General features: G+C 38.0%; 1 protein-coding gene across 4 annotated transcripts in view; it reads right to left on the minus strand.

The window, feature by feature from the left end:
• mid2 (midline 2) overlaps positions 1–18349 on the minus strand; it is a 365887-nt gene that overhangs the window by 257537 nt on the left and 90001 nt on the right. The window contains exons 1-2 of one of the 4 annotated variants that reach the window (XM_056769388.1): positions 14774–15034; positions 13504–13738 (exon numbers count right to left, since the gene is read on the minus strand). The gene's annotated coding sequence lies outside the window, so the exon portion shown is untranslated. Of the gene's footprint in view, positions 1–13503; positions 13739–14372; positions 14510–14531; positions 15035–18349 lie in introns of those variants that run through there. The other 3 variants (XM_056769386.1, XM_056769390.1, XM_056769391.1) reach the window with 3 other exon arrangements.

An 18349-nucleotide genomic window follows, 5' to 3' on the forward strand; every position in this document is an offset into this window, starting at 1 on the left:
CTGGTTAGGCTTTACTTAAAAATAAATAAATAGACATAAATAGTGTAAAATACAAAAGTACTGTAAACATTACAAAAATCGGAAACGATTTATAGTGAGAAAGACTTAATCAAAATTAAGTGAACACAAGAAAAGAAAGAAAATAATTGCAATCCTACTTAAAATAACAGATTGAATAAATTATATAATCCTAATATTACAACAGTAAACAGTTTTCAGTTTACATGGTTCGAATTGTTTAACCTGTCAGAAATAATACTTTACAAACATTTTAATATAAGCTTAACTGACAGTTAAATAATTTTCATTTTAAAACTAGTGTTACCATTGACCCCGATCTCGAAGCCAAGATAAAATACTTCATGTTAGCTGGCAGCAACAGTGTTAGCATCTGTCATTCATGTTGACTTTTAACCAACAGCCCTGAGATAAAACAGACACACATTCAAAGACATCAAAACGCAAGACAGCAGACGAACATCTTGAACATTGAAAAAAAAAACCTTACACTTCAAACTTGAAGGGTTGGACCAAAAACCAACTCTCACTTGAGAAACCGTGATATGATCTCTGACAGAAAACACACTATTCCAGAGCACATGTTATACTCAGATTGTAATTAAAGAAATTTAGGCCGTCGTAATTGCCCCAGTTACAATTCCCCCATTCTCCTCCGCTCTTAATGTTACACTCATTTCTAACGTTTATTACATTGCAAGCGTACATGACTACATTGTGTGCGCTTCAGCTGTATATTGTTGCCACCAACGGAATGTGTACTGATAAAGAGTATGTTGGCAAAGCAGCGATGGTGCAGCCTGGCTGAACCCATCTTGTCCAGCAACGGCGTGTAAGCTAACCGAGATCATGTGATTCAAATTCCGCTACAACTCCATCCACCGCTGTCGCCCGCTGGACCCGTACCCCCGTCTGCCGCCACGAGATGGTGAATATACCGCAAAAAAGTGCCGAGATTGCTCGGCCAGACCACAGAGCAGGCCTTGTCACCTTGTGCAAGGTGCAGAAAGCAGAATTGCGAGGGTAAAAATGAGAAGTGACAGGATATTGATTTGCTTATCGCCACACTGCAGACACACAGGAGTGGAGGGTGAGTAGGAGGTTGGTTATCAGTCGTCCTCGTCTGATGGAAAGAGAGAAAGTGAGAGAGCGACAGTAAAGATTTCTCAACTGATTGGTTTGCCTCATTTTGGACTTTTCTCGGTGTGTGTAGTGCTGACAGGCGTGCACTTTTACAGTAAATGAAAGTAAGCTTTCTGATGTGATAGGATTATGCGCCTATATATAGAGCAGATTGAAAATAAAAGAGCGCTATCTCTTCTTTTGTGAATTTGGCAAAATTGCCAGCAATTAGGTGATTTTCCCCCAAAACGTCGAAACCTTTTAAGAGCAATAAGGCTTATATATAAATCTGCTGAAAACGGAACAAAATAAATGTATAATATATATATTTCAGGTGAAATTATAACACTGAAATACATTTCAGCAAATAGAAAAGGGCAAGTAGGCCCCATCTAGGTCAGCTCCCAAGAACAGATGCACATCATTCAGCCGAATATAATCTGCATGCTTTAAAATGCCTTTAGCCTATCCTTACTTTGATCAAACAAAAAGTTGGCATAACAATGAGGCCAAGAAAATAGACCTGACTATTGCTCCAGGTTCTTTCTGTAATCAACGCGAAATGGAACAAGTATTAGATCCATATTTAGCCCGCCCACGGGCTCCTGTATCGTCATCCAGCCATTTGCATGCGCTTTTCATGAATTTGCCCAAAACAAGCTATATGTTGAGAATATAAGGGGTGCGATATTGCAGATTTGGAGTCTCCACAGGTGTTACACTGATGAGTCAAAATGTAGATTACATGTGACGTCCTGTTTTAAATGCAGCTCTATGTGAATGGTATAGAACAGGAACTCATTTCCCACTCTTTTCCACACGGAGTCCCTGGGCTCCTCAAATTCGTGTTCACTTCCCATTTGTTTGATAACAAATAGAGGCTCAAAGCCCAGATGGGAAACGGCACCATTAATGAAATTTCTCCTTCATGAGTCTCTGGTTGTTTCTGAAAGTCCTTGCGGTCAGGTAGCGATAGATCTCGGCATTGGTATGCTACAGGGGTTTTGGCTATTCCCAGCGCTTGTCAAAATAAAGTTGCATTTTTGTGAAACGAACACGAGCGCCGTCTGTAAAGCGAGGAGATAAACTGACATAGGTTGCCCTTTTCATTAAGATCATTGTGATGAAAGTGCATTCATTAATGATTTTCCAAATACTCCGATTTGGGAGAGAAAGTCTTGGAAAGATGTATAATTTATGTGAAGGAATGCGGTCTTTATAAGTGAAGCAGACCTACAAGTTTGAACCCAACATTCCTATTCTGAAAGTGTATTTATATAGTTCTGCAAGGAAATTGGAAGAACTGTATTCAGCCTTCAGTAGAACATATATTGAAATTACAGTTCTGTGAAAAATTCCATTAAAGCAAAGCTAACAGAAATTCTTGTTACTTGTTACACAGTACAGCACTCTTTCATTTTCTTGGTGAAATCACACAGGATATACATGAATTGACTTTACTTTTCCTTGCTTTTTTATATCGATAACATCCAAGAATTTTCTCAACCCGCATTTTATTCCTCTCTCAATGCTCTTCAAACATAAACGCATGATTTTTATGTCATGTGGGCTCTTAACACGGGAAACTGGATGTGAGTACCTGTATCTGTGATCTGATGAGTGCTCTACACTTCGCCTACTATCAACACTCTACAAATCATGAATCAGTACCACGCATTAAGTGAAATATTTACAAATGTACGCAAAGAGAGGAATCATATGATCATTTGGTTATTAACTTCTGCCGAAATATAAATAGAAAGGCTACACATGATATTTATACATATCGTTTTTTGTTACTATGAACCAATAATTCATATAATTCAAGAAAAGAATTCCTATAGACCCTAACATATAAAGAAGGTCCTTAAGAGCTGCGGAAGAAATTAAGATCGGTTTCAAAATTATTTTTTGTTTTTCTGAATTTACTTTTTACAGTATTATTGTTTAATTCTGTAAACTACTAACCATATTTCCTCCAAATTTCAAATAAAATATTACTTCTATTTGCAGAAAATGAAAAATGGAGTAACAGGTCAAAATAACAGAAAAGATGCTCTGTATTTTTTCAGACCTTAAATATGGTTAAGAAAAGTTCAGTTCATATTCACAATACAACAGTAATATTTGAACATGTAACAACATATTTTTTGTTTCATAACCTCGCTTTTATCACATTTTTTATGTGTTGTGTCATGCACAGTCTTTCACATTGCTGTTAGATGACTTTATGTCCCTCCCGAGGTTTGATTTTGCTGACATTGGACTGGAATGGCGACAATATATCCAGAAATACTGATTAAATGACAATTTGGAATGGTCTCTATTTTCTCTGTGCTGTTTATATTTAAATCTTAAAAGTTTTTTTTTTAACACTTTGACAAAACTGACAAAGGAAGTTTTTTTGGACCAGTGCATGATCAGTTTTGTTTACGTCTTCCTAAATGGACTTTAATTTTGTGACTAAGGACAATCTGGAATGGATCTGATTTATATAAAAGCAGGTTTGCACCTGAAAGAAAGAAAACATCTACCTCTAAATTCTCTCATGAAGTGCTATTTCTTCACATTTAGCACCTGCTTCGAAACAAGACTTTGCAGGGTTTTTAAAGCACAGCTCCAAAGTTTGTGCTCCTACAAGGTTACTCTTCGGTATCTTTGTCATTGAGACAATAGAGATGTCAGCCTATTTAAAAAAAAAAAAACTAAATTGATCCCTTAACAATTCTGTTAATAGAAAGATCTCTGGGACACAGGGGACAGATAGAGAGAAAAAAAGAGGCCTGATTAAATCGTCTTCATTTACTTAACTTGCAGCTAATAATACAATTAGAACATCTCCAGGCAAGAGTACTGTAGGGTTAAAAATGGGTGCTGCTGAAAATGAGTCTTTCACATTAACGGGAGGAAATGAAGATTCCCACACATGAATGCTGTCCGTTCATCCAATTCATCACTGACACTTCCATCCTCATTGAAGTCGGCCAGTTATTGCAGAGAAAGGCTTTATTACGACTACTTATTTCATTACGTCCTGCACGGGGGGCATTTGCTCAGCGATGTGGCACCCAGAGACCTTGCTAAGTTTCTCTGAGCGTGCTGAGGACTTCTGCAGATTCTGACAAAAAAGCCATTTGAACCCTCTCGTGCCCCCCTTCTGCTGCCCGTCTCCATTACCATAAACCCACTCAGTCATGATATCCATTAATGCAGCGTCTTATTAAAAACCTATCAATACACACACTGCCATTGCACTAATGGGCAGGAATTCCTCTCCGTTAGGTCCGGGCTTGCGTTTCCTCTCCGGGCTAATGAGAGCCATCTTTCAGCATCTCTTTGAGCTAAATCACCTTTATTTGTATCTGCCTGCTCGTACCGCTGGTAATTTATAGAAGTGTGCACAATGGGAGATGCATTAGTGTTGGCCTGGGGGGAGCTGTGCTTACAGGGTGATTCAGTTCCGGACTGGACCCGTGGTGAGCCGTTAATTGTTCTTGGTTGGAGCTCTGGTGATAAAAGAGAAGGAGGCATTGATGCCAGCATTGATGAGGTTTCATTTCGCCAAAGTTTATTTTCGATGCCACGTCAAAGGGAGGACGTTCTCAGCCGGGCCCCTCCTAGAAGTTTGCCCTCTAACTCAGGGGAGGAATTGGATATTGCTCTATCCATCTGAGCATTTTACAGCCTCTGCTCACACGCCGTGAGAAATGTGGGGGTGTATTTACACTGGCGTTTACAGCGTGAGACAGAAGCAAGGCTCATCCTCCATAAACTTTGCCAGGAGTCAGCAAGGCTAAATGGTGAAGTCTAAAAGATGTTTGCAATATAAACGCGCGTCTGGAGAAGAAAGAGGAACTATGGGGCCTAGGGACACGCAACGTACCCACTTAAATACATATTCTGCCATGTAGGTTGGCTTATCGATCGTGTTCAACATGTTGTTTGGTAGAAAGCTTCCTATCCGACATCACAGACGGGAGCGGGTTTCTCGTCGAAAGCAAATGTGGTAAATAAAATTGTGGCAACCAGTAGGAAAGTAAAAAACAAATGAAATCGCTTTACTATCGTAGTGTCCCTGACATCAATAAGTAGGCAAATTGTTCCGACAAACAAACCAGTCCGACAAGCCTGGCGTAGCAGAGCTTTGGTAATTAATGACATTTTTTATTTTTAATGATTGTAAAAGTAATCAGAGAGATATATACCCAACCTTAATGGACGTTCAGACTATAACTATAAACGAAAACTAAGTTATAACTTTTAAAAATCTTTCTTAATGAAGGAGAATAGTGGAGTTCACATCACAACTATACCAATACAGATACGAGACACGATGGCATCATTAATGTACGAAATAGAGATGGAAGCGTTTGGGAAGTGGTGTTTTAAGGCGGAATATAATACAAATTGATATATTACTTACATATTACATGTACAGTATGAGCAAGCTGGTATATATGTACATATGTACAAATTTACTTTGCGTCCCTCTGATGTGATGAGCGCACCTTCAGCCTTCATAGAGCAGCATTTGCAGTGACATTTTAAAACGAAGATGTTTTCAGCAAAGAATTCGTAAAGCAACAGCTGTACTCTGTTTGTTGTATTACAACAAACAAATAAAGATAAATACAAATAAAGATTTAGACACTGATGGACTGTTATTCTTTTCTGTACTAAACTTTAGTAAGCTTTTAGTAAACTAAGTTTACTTTCGTTTTCACAAAGAAGTCTCATGGCTGACCAAAACTCTCCCCGAAGTTACTCTCTCTCTATAAAATTGTCATTACTACAAATATCGGAGTAAGTATAAACACTTAATACATCACATTTAGGTTAGCTATACATCCATTTGTGTGACAGTAACATCGTGGAAGTTAGGAATTAACGTAATGTTATGGTATGCTGGTGTGGACACAAATACAGGTATAAAATTGTTACCGTTATCTAAAATCTTAAAGGTATCCCACAAATGCATATCGCAGACCTTTCTGTCTGAAACCCGTGTGTCATTTTTCCAGAAATTCTTCACTATTTCCCCAGGGAGTTATAGAATATAAACTGAGAGCACATTTATGATATCGAAAGCTTGTCGGATAGAGAAAGAGGAACGAAGGGGGGCCGGGTGTTGCGAAGGGTAAATTGAGACATTTGCTTAAAATTTATTCTAATGTTTTCTCTTAAGATTTTTAGAAGAGATCTCAACCAAATTATAGATTTTTGATCAAAGACCAACAAATCCGTACTGTGCTACATTTATCAATTTCTTTAAAGGTCAAGTGTGTCATTTTTGGGGGCGTCTAGTGACAGAAATTCAATATAATATAGATAACTGTCTTCAGAGGTGTATAAAGACCTTACATAATGAAGTGTTATGTTTTTATTACCTAAGACTGAGCTATTTCTATCTATATACGCCACGTATCCCCTTACATGGAATTCATAATGTTGTTTCTACAGAAGCTTAAACGGACCAACTGTTATACATAGAGCGTTTTGTAAATAAGTTATCTCCTTCCATAAAGAATCGAAAATGTGGCGTGCTGTGTGAAGTAAGCCATTGGTTGCAATTCGCAATCTCACCACTAAATTTTAAACACTGGACCTTCAAACTAAATGCCATCAATTTTGTGTAGATTTTTATCTCTCCTAATTAGGAGAATTATGTTGAAAAAACATAACTGAGGACTCCATTACATCTCCTGAGCCCCAAAAGAGCAACCACTGAGCAGTAAAATTCTAGGTCAACTTGGTCTCTCCTTTAACATTTTCAACAATAAAATACACTTGTCATCCTTATTATTGACATTTCACAAAATAACAACAAAAGCACTTGTCTATGTAAGTGGTTACAGTGATGGGAAATAAGTGGAGTTCTCACTTAAACTGTCAACAATGGGCAACTAAATAGCACAGCAATCTGAAAAAAAAGTTTGACAACAGTAGGTACCGAAAAGCGGCCGTGAACAAACGGTCCATTTTCTTGGCTTGATTGCCGCTTCAGCATTGAAGATAGCGATGTATAGATCCCAGCGAACCCGTGTAAGCCGTCCCTGGAGATGCGTATAATGGCCGTCGCACAACAAGGCAATAATGTCTCATGTAATCATAATCATGATCCACCTTGAGACCGCTACAAGCCGACGGTGAGGAAAAGCTCCTGCCAAGCACGAAAACTATATAAATACGCTTTGAGGAGTTGCGGGGAAGGTGCAGACCTGGACCTGTGCCAGGCACATATCCAAGGCAACAAAAATCATTGGCATGCTGAGTCAGATGCCAACACACATACATTATACATCTGCTCGGCCTATGGGCTCAGTGTGCTGCATTTTATATTGTGTTTGCGCACAAACATTTGGGCAAAACGTAAAAACAGTCGCATGCCCTCGGGTCTTCATAAATGCTAGTGGTGGCATGCTTGAAAATACTTTAAATAGATGCACATTTGACATGTTAACAAAAGGAAGGAATCTGGATGGTGGTCCAGAACGTAAGACGCGCTGTACATGGAGGGGGGTGGTGGATGTATACACTGGAGGGCAGCATTGTAGCACAGAGGCTTCAAACTATAAATTCTGAGTAAGAGATAGTTGGACCATCCGCTGTGGCTAAATTAACCATCTATCAGCCGGGACACATTGGGGTAGAAATCCATAGATGCAGAAAAACAAGTTGACATCGTTGGGTGGTTTAAGATAGTGTATTTCCTACATAACATCTAGTGAACTTTGGTTGAAAACATTTATTATGTGCAACTGTGTTGAAGGGGCAAGCAGACATTTGTTAACGATGGGAATCATATTCTAGACAACTTTTTCAATGGGATGTAATGATGCGTAACAAATCGCCGTAACAAACCCCAAGCAAGTGGATGCTGATTTTAATGATTATCCATCTGAATTGCTAATTTCAAGAACAAGTCTGCAAGGCTTTTTCAAATCTCAACGGCATCATGCACATGCAGAGAAACATATTCTCTTAAACCTGTGACTTGCTACATAGATTAGAAGCAGCTGACATTATAGCAATTCCCACACAGAGGTATAGTTGGGAATATTTTATGCTAACACATGCAACGTCGGTCCCTGGGCGCATTTGTTGGGGATTTTATTGCTACGTATGTAAGGCAGTTAATGCTCACAGATGAGAAAAATCCTGGGTGATGGGCTGTAAAATCCCAAATAATGTAAAACAAGCCCCAAATGGATATTTGGGGAATGCAAGCTCACTAGGCAGATCACAATGTCTCCTCTGAGTCTCACAATCCCTCTATAAATGTCATACAAATCGTCTAATATATTGCACGAGTAAACACATGCTGCATATTAAGACACCTGCTCAAATTTACTGGTCATCACTAGCAAATTAACTTTGGTATTTTCATTGTCATTTACCAGTGTTGTGTCTATAAATCGGCTCACTTCATTTGCGCTAGTAGGCACATGTCCCCTTCAGTTTTTGAGCCAGCTGCAACTTTTAAAAAACAGGTATTTGTATAATGAACGACAGTACAAACCAGTAAAAACATTAAGTAAAAAAGGAAATCACCATTTGTGTCTAAATCTGTCCATTAAATCACAATAAACGAACCCTCTCATCACTTAAAAAGTAGTCTTCTTTCGCCCAAACAAAAGAATGTATAACCCAAAGGTCATTCTATACATAGACATATGCATAAGACAGAAAACTACCACTATAGTACTTTTACAATACATTTATATTCATATAAAAAATGTTAAAAACATTCCACTGGGCTCATCTCCAAAGGTGGCACCAAGTAAGCCAGAATTGTAAAACAGGCGCTATTGAAAGAATGGAGCAGTGCTGAAGCATCATCACAACTTCACCGGAGGTCATTCTGTGACATTGTTCTGAGCCGATAGCTCTTCTTAGTGCTTTCCACATCAGCCTCGGAATGACTAAATCCTCTCGTCAGGGTCTCTAACCCTCTGCGTCCCTGCTAGTGCTGTGCATTCACACCCTTTGAAGTGGCCTCACACTGACCTAGTCACTCGGCTTGTCTCCGAATTGATCTGTCTGCACACCCTCAGCCCTTAAGGTCTCGATGTTTTCTTTGTTGCCTGACTCACCAAGGTTGCACATCATGAGAGACTGACCCCTAAAACCTTAAACCTCTCTCACATTATTTCTCGGAGAAAATTGCAAAAGAAATTGTTAAGGACACTGTGAAATGGTGTGACCAAAACATTTCTTACAGTGTTGAAGTTTGGAGTGACACATAGAGGGTTTTGTCCATTTAAAAATGTTCACACTGGTTCTTGTATGGCTCATGAATAGTTGTTATATGATAATGGTGAGATTTGACGCCATAGGTGTGTCACCATATTTAAATGTATTGCTCTTGTGTTTTTCGAAAGTGCTTTTTGAAGCTTCAACAAGTTGGGACCTCCACATTGACCAAGTGACAAATATTTTGAATACAACAGAAAGAAAGGAGGTTATATAAATACCGGATGGCATGAGGGTGGGTAAATTAAGAAATTTAACAACATAATTTGCTATTGAATATTGCTTACAGAGGCTGGAGGTTTTATGGGCAGTGGATGAATAACAATATTTTATTTGATAATAAATGTGTTACTGAACAATGCATTATACAATTTTTTAAGAAGAAAAATTTCACAGAAGACAAATGCTGTAAATTGTAAAAGTGATTATTTGCTTAACTTAAGTATACCACACTTGCATTAGGGGTCTAAATCGGACAGTTCATCACAATACGATTAGATTTTCTCCCCAGCTATTTCTGTGATACATTTACGATTCGATGTAATTTTCGATATTTTGATATTACTTGCCTAGTTTACACAAGCAGTGACAATTCTAAATGAAATTGCACACTCTCTGTCCCAAATGGAACCTTTACAACAACAACATACAAAAAATACATTTAAAATGAGGATTGAGGGGGTTGAGAGTTTCAGAATAAAGGTACCTCACATCAATTTTTTGACGTGTGGCATGGATGCATCTATCTATATCATCCATCTATCTTATGTATTGTTACACCCCTAACTAGCAAATAGATGATCTCAAGTCTATCAAACATGAACTAAAGCCACAAAACTCCAATTCTGATTTCACATGGTGTTTAAAATCCCACTGATGAACCATGTCATTTAAATGCATAAAGTATGACACCAGAGACAGGCCTGTATGCAGAGACAGTCTAATGTACTCTTCTTGCTGTTGGTTTAGTGCTGCTGTGTTGTCATAAACACATTTAACAGATCTCGGAGGAAGGGGCGGGACCAGTCTCTCGCAGGCTAATTGAAAGAGATAGACAAGCTTGTTTAATAGTACTAGAGGAGGGGGGATGCTGACATTCCCTATATTAAATGGCAGTCCAGAGAGTGATTGAGGATTCTAATCCCATCTAATGCACTTCTTGATACTTCCATGCTGAAATCTGTCAGCTTGAACACAGTCTCCCGGCCTGCACTTAATATCCTTTGAAAAGCTTTAAGGAATTAAGGGCAATAAATTATATCACGTGAATAAAATGCGCAACGATTTAGTGGGAGGAGCGTTTCATTTATTGCCCTCATCTCTATTATTTCATTTTGGCACATAATTAGATTTAATTATTCGGTTCCATCTCTAATCTGCGGCCCTCATTTCCCCCTAAAATTAATAACGTTGATGCTTTTCTTCATTGCGCGTGTCTGTAGTGCTGTTTTATATAACCACAAGACAAATGGAAGGTTGAACATATAAAACATTTATGTTTTATACACGTGTAAATGCACATATGCATTAACCGTGTAACCGAATCCAACAAATTGCAAAACACAGCCTTTGAATTAAGTTATTCATATGTGTATTAATGTTGCACACGATAACATCATGTGAACGTGCCCTCCAACTTAAATACAAACATGGAAAAAGAGAATAATTGCCAGAGACGGAGGTGCGGAAAAATGAATAAACACACAAAGAATCATGTAAGAGCTGTTGGAAATTTCCTTTTGAATCATTCAACAGAACTTTAACAGCCAAAGGGGACTATATAACAAGCTGTTTCCCTTGAAGGTTGCCATGGCCTTTAGCAAGGTAGCTCTGGGGATATCCTAATATATAAAAGATAATGAGAAATTTATATACCTATGGCATCAGTCACCAGATTCAGACCAATGCACCAGTGTCACCACTTAATTCCAGGGAGGTGCTATGTTTAAAACACTAATTTAAAATCCCCACTGGAAACAGGATAATTAGATCTTAATCAAGATATGTTGTTATATCTGTGGGAGGCGTAAGCAGGGACTCATAAAAATGCAGAAAGCTTCACACACGGAAAGGATTTAAGAGCTATTATATAGTCCTTGTCTGCTGGAGGGGGATATAATATTTCAGAAAACCTTCTACCTTTTGCTCAGCTCGTGAACCCTCTGTTGGGCCCATCTTTAGTTTAGCATCTATGAACTCCGCCGCGTTCCTTTCACCAAATCCCTTACTAATTGTTTCCGTCTCCTAGGCAGCAAGCCGGAGCTTTGATGTTCAAAACCCTCCTTCCTCACAAAGGAGGCTGGCTGCGGGAGCAGAGGAGGAGGCAGATGGGCCGCGACAGGATGCGGCAAACCTGACGTCTCTCTTCCCCTTTCAAGTGCTCCGGTTCAATTAGTCCTCGCCACACAAGCTGTTGTGGAGCACCTTTGAAATCAGAACGTCTACACAATAGTCTTGACTGCTAATGACTTCTTGTAAAGTTCCAAAGCCGCCCTGATTACCCACCCAAACAAGCGCTGACACGGACGCGCGCCCCTCGTCTCTCTGGCAACGCTCGTAAAACCAACACGAAGATGCCTGGTAAACAATTAATATGTTAATTCAAGGAGTCAATACCAGGGAATGGAGCAGGTGCAGGGCTGAGCATAAAATAGAGCTTTATAAAAGCACCCTCCCATTCCACGGTCTACTGAAACCTGAAGTTGTGCGATCCGGTGCAGAGCCGTGTGAACGCCCCCCACCTCGACGCTTTGACAGGAAAAGTCAGAGCGAACATATTCTGTAACCTCGAGCTACTGACCCAATGAACAAGTCCACCAAATGAGCTTTGTGCAAGAAAGCGGCTCTGTTTGGATTCTGGGGCAGCTGAAACAATTTGACTCCCTATTATAATAGCTATGACCTGTTTTCCATACCACTCAGTATCGCACCTTGACATTTTTGTGTGAAAAGTGGTTCAGCTGCTGGACCGGGAAATTTAAGGCCTGAGATCAAATGGAAGAAGATTCTCAAGTGATTTGTTAAAATCAGCAAAGCAACTGGACCGAGCCATTATTGGACCATGGAACGTTATTAAGTACACCTCCTGTCTTGTCATAAAGGTATATGTCATATAGCATTATATGTTCGTTTTTTAAGGGTGGACTTGGTGGAATACAAGTCAAACTAAATTGACTGGAATTGGGGTAAAAAAGGATTAACACAAAAAAAGTACACTCTAAAAACATGCTTGGTTTCTTCTAACTCAGTGTTGGGTCAAAAAGGAAGGAACCCAAACATGAAGGTAAATTAACAAGTAAAATGCTTCTATTTGACCCAACAACCCAGCATATGTTCATTTACAACCAAACAGTTTTGTTGCGTTCTGATTTGACTCAATGTTGGCGCGATGGTGGAAAAGCGCTCTTGGGGTAGAAATACATTAAAATATATACATTTAAAGCCACAATAATTAAATATTACACATTCAAGCAAAGTTGAATCCAATCTTCTGACTGATACACTTTCCTGCCGACCCCAAGGATACCAACATGGCTTCATCGTTTTCGTGAAATTGTAATCTAAACATGTAATCAATTTTATAGAAGAATTAATAAAAATGTTTTAACAAAAGCTTCACCTATATTGAAATCCTCTAGACAATGGCACGTTAAAATCTATTGTACCTGATTGAATATAACTGTAAATTCACGTTCGTCCTATGATCACAAAATTAAACGATTACGTTTCTTTAAAGCAAAACGTGTCTAAATATTTTCTGTGAATAAAAGTGAGTCACTGAAAATTCCAAAGCCTGCAATGACTTAAAGAACAAAGAAATCTATCGTCACTGTGAAAGCTAAGTACTAGATATCATCGTAGATTCTGAGATCTCGAGGCAGCAGAGAGCAAATCAAACATGCAGATACAAGGGCACAGTGTGGCACCTTAAATTAAGTGCCTTGAACGTAGACTAATGTGTCAGGCTTCCTTGAAAGGGAAAGAGTGCAGTTCTTTCCATTCCAGAGCTTCAAGGTCTCTCCTAAATTGAGAGGTGGGGCTAAGAAGGCAGATATGTGTGCATGTGTGTGTATGTGTGTGTGAGAGAGAGAGAGAGAGAGAGAGACTTACCCGCTTTACTCAGTTCTTGAGAGGTTGAAAATTCCAGTCTTAAGCTGATAACAGTGCCAACTGCAAGTGCTAGTCCAAAGGTCGTAAGTCTCCCTTGTCAGGAGGTAGGAGAACTTCACAAGGAGATCTGGGCCACAGGAAAGCCAGCAGCTGTTTCCTTCAAAGTCATCTCTCATCTGAGAGCCATCTTCCTCCTGCGGCTGGTCCAATAATTCCAATACTCAAGCATCTCCACCTGTACAACGGAGAAGTACTCTTAGCACTTGCAGAAGTATAAAAGCTCAAATTTCTTTGATAAATGTTTAACATACCCCAGTTGGTAGTATTTGATATACTGGAAAAAAAAAGCCTGATAATACTTGCAAATCATAATGCTGCTATTGTTATTTTTGACTCAAGAGCCAAAACACATGCAATTTTATAAACATCATAAAAAGAACATCAACAAACAAACTTTTAAGTGGATTGTGGACTCCAAAACATTTTTGTCACCAATTCCAAACACATTCAACGACCCCATTAAATCTCCATCTAAAACACCTTCCTTTGAATAAATTTAAACCTAAAATTAAATTAATATGTTTGCCATTAGTGGTAGATCAGGAAAAGACAATAACTGTGACAAGAAAAACAAATGTTAATTTGTTGAATGTAGTCTTAAATTAATGGATATTGCTCAACCAATTTACAAGTTCAGCACCAATATAAACAATGAGGAGTGGAATGGCAGTAGGCCTACTAAACTAAAACTCCTTAACATATTAATGTGTGTATACACTAACAAAATACAGGAAACTAACTTATTAAACACATTTTAAACGCATACTTCGAACTTCTGTGTTAGTTTACATGTACTTCATATTGCCTACTTTTAGGAAATTGTTATTCTTTTTGAACAGCACACCTATCAGCCTGTAAACCTGACGTCACGCACCATATAAAGATACGTTAACGGATTCAAATTGCCGTAGCCAAACAAAAATTGCGAAAATCCACTTGATTGTTTGCTGTAAAACCACGATCATTACCTTTATCTCCCTCACGAAATTATAGATGTCAAGACAGCGGTTAATTTTCACATTTCGACTTTACAGCCTACCGTACAAACCCGTGTAGACGCGCAATTATTTTAAAGCTATAGCGTGACGGCACTCATCCGAACCGCAGATGGCGTGACTTCGGTGATTAGAAATGTACAAAACATCGATTACTGATCACTATTTAACTATAAAAATAACGCAGAGATATTATTCTTGTAGAATGATCTTACGTGAATAACCGTTCACAAACGCTTTCAACAATGTTCATTATAGCTTTCCATCCAAAAGTGTGCACGTTTGGGAAAAATATTGTGTTCACATTCTTTAGAAACGACGTTTACAGTAACATTTACAGTGTTTTCCATTACATTCTACGACTTGACTAGCAACAACGCTTACGTCACTCTGACACGCTACCGAGTTGCGTTGTTATGGTTCCGGTTGTGTCAAACTATGTATATTAACGTGACATATTTTGCCAAAAAAAGAGAAAAACTATTGTATATTCGTTTCTCTATGTATAGTAAAATATTTTAGAAAAGAAAAAATATTTCTCACCCATGACACATATCATTTTTTTATTATTGTATTTTATTAAAAAATAAAATAAAAAAGTATCAAAATTAATTAAAAAAAAACTATTTTCCGCTCTTAAAAGGGTAGTGTAGCCTATCCCTCGTTCAGTACATTTCTCCAAACGATAACAAATTGTAATTTGTTTAATGTCTTTTGATGTTAAGTGCAATTTTCTATAAAGAGTTTTTAAAAAATATATTTCCGGTATGGAACGAGTTGTGTCAACTACTTTTTTTTAAACTGCCGTAAATTGTTTCGGCCGGAAGTAGACGCACTTTCGCGCGTGCGCGGAACAAATCGTGTTTCCGGGACGGTTCGGGTAGCGACATTCCATATTCTTTAGCATCACTGATCACGCGATACTCGCGGTACTTGATGTCATACGCCAATCGGTCTGTGCAGCCATGAATGAAGTCGAACACAAGCACAGAGAGAGAGATGCTTCTCCAGCTCTTTCCTTGAATTGAATTTATTTATATAAAGTAAATTATACATTTATATTATACACAACTGCTTATCTATAGGCTAGATATAGGTTTAGAGTCCTTTGGCATTGGATAAATAGCTTTGAATAATACATTGTGTACTGTTTTGTGGTCCATGTCATACTGAATACAATAAATATTAATTATCATTATTTATCTGTAAATAAATCCCTTTCGTTTTGTCTTTCTGCTAGAGGAATCAGAAAAAAAGATATCTATTTGAGTTTAATGTCAAAAAGTTATTTCTTAAAAATGTTTTTATTCATGTATGCAGACACACCAACAGACTTTTTTGTACACTTTTGAATAGCTCCCATTTCTTTGTGGATTGATCAATGGATTTCAGATATACAGTATATGTTCACACTGACAGAAGGGGTGATTTAAATCGAATTATTTTTGCTTATTATCTTTGAAAATATGATGTCCAGAAGTCAGAGAAAACATCATTACTTTTTTGCCATTTAATATTTGCTTAGCAGGTGAAAAACAATTAGACGCGTTGGGATTAGCCATATTAGCACTGTCCCTTGGAAATGAATTTATTATGGCAGCCCACTTAATTGATTCCGTGCCTCTGAATCTTCTTAAAGCCGGATGTCGCCTGAATGTAAATATTTCCAAATCTGAACCATTCGCCACAACAAAAAGCTGATATCATTTTGGTCTGCATAAATCAATATCTTTAACAGCACGTGTTATTAACACATACTTAACAGTGAACCAGAAGGCATTTCGACTGTCTCTCTGAGGTTCTCTGAGGAATATAATGAGTAAGTCCTCTACCTGTTTCAATTTCTGTTTACTGAGTAGGAACATGCACAACGAACAGAAGCCTTTGATAACAAAATCATCCCCCAGCCCCTATTTTCAGAGAAGAGTATGTCTCACTAATGACAACATGAGGTTAACAGCAAATTCAGAAATAATGTGCCATTTCCCCGTGGACCTCCCCCTGTCCTTTTCATTTTCTTTGTGGCTATAAGGAACGTTGTGGATGAGGGGAACAGATTCCTCACTAAGTCAACATGATGTGACTGCAGTGCTGCCAGTATGTGGCAGAGGACAGCCAGGGCTGCCCAGGGAAATTAAGTCTCTCATAGGTGCTGTTCTGGTTTGTAATGGCCATTGCTGTGTGCCTGGAAAAACAAAAAGCAATGCAGGGTCTCATATTGACCACTGTTTTGAAGAACTATGGGTTCTTTGTTTGTATTGTTTTCTCAAAAGATAAGCCAAGAATGTGGAAGCAGCAACTGTCATAGTTCATACGTATTTACGCAATAACAATTTCACAAATCTAAGTGTAACCATGGGGCATAGTCTCGACTTTATATGGTGCCGTTTGTTTTGGCTTGTTGTCTGAAACAAAGCAAACAAACTGATGCCAGCAGCGTCTAAAATTAACACTTGCCAAGCTGCAAATGCTCTTAAAAATTGGCTGCGGTGGGTGAAAAAAAATGCTCACCAATGGCTGATTACTTCATAAGGAACAGTTACAAGAAATACATGGTTAAAAAGAAATTATAGGAATTATTCTGTCACAAGCATTTCAAATTAAAAACAAAAAATTTCATCATACAAATTGCCTTTTAAAGCGTTTTTTAGAACTTGTGCTCACATATGTGGAGTATGGTTTGTGTGGCAGTTTTATATATAGTTTATAGAACTTGACCTGTTTCCCATTAATTTGAACACGCAAAAAACATTACAAATGTTTAAGAAATCTATTTGTCAAAAGCATAACATCGCTGCTCCTGAAACTTAGTATCTCCATATTTAGCCATAAATCCATTATTAATAAATTATTCATTTGCAATCCATATTCATGCAAATATCTAACCAATAAAAAGTATAATTAAATTTTTGTGGATCAATTTGCTGAAAGAAAGCAATGATATTTAACCTTTACAAATAATGCAAAACAGTTTTTTAAGATAAAAGGAAGACTATTTATGGTAAGTACATTAACTTCACACTGACAGGTGCGTATTTGTCACTTTTTTTGACGTGGCAAAAAAACATTAACATTATAAAGAATTAAGCAGCTAAAAACAGTGATTTTTACATATAAACTGTTTCTGATATACTTTTTAAATCTAAAATATTTCTAATTGAATCCAGATATAATTCACAGGATTTGCACTCGGTCAAAAGAGTTTTACAGAGTTTTACAGAATGACTCATCTCAAGTCATCGAGACCAAAGCAAGACGCCAAGTGTAAAAAAAGTCAAAGTCAAGTCTTCAAAATTGAGACATGGGTATGACTCTGTGACTCAGGTTCATTTCATATGTCTGGAGTCCACAGCTCTGAAAATCAGACCTTCTGCGCAAAGTGCACTTGCCGTTTCAACACTGGCTCTGTCACTTCCAGTCGATTAAAAGCAGATTCATATGGTGAAGAATTATATTAATGATTCTCCCTAATTATCCTGTGACTTGTCTGAATTAAAACAATTAGGCACCATTTTCAGTGGGACCATTGGATGAGATACACAAGTCATACTCCAAGACCAATTACATCATTAGGAGCACCAGATGTTCTCACAGCTGTATTCACACTGACAACAGTACAGAGGGTTAAATTAACTAGAGTAATTGAACAATAAAACTGGGCCGACAGAGTTCTTTTGAATAAATTAAACTGAAATAATATCTTCGAAAAGAACAGAGGAATAAATCTGCAGAGAAAAAGAGGAACACATCAATCTGGCTTTAGATTAAGAAACTCTTGGGTAAAGTATATG

Source organism: Triplophysa dalaica, chromosome 16, assembly GCF_015846415.1.
Source record: "Triplophysa dalaica isolate WHDGS20190420 chromosome 16, ASM1584641v1, whole genome shotgun sequence".
In the NCBI taxonomy this organism is placed as follows: Eukaryota; Metazoa; Chordata; class Actinopteri; order Cypriniformes; family Nemacheilidae; genus Triplophysa; species Triplophysa dalaica.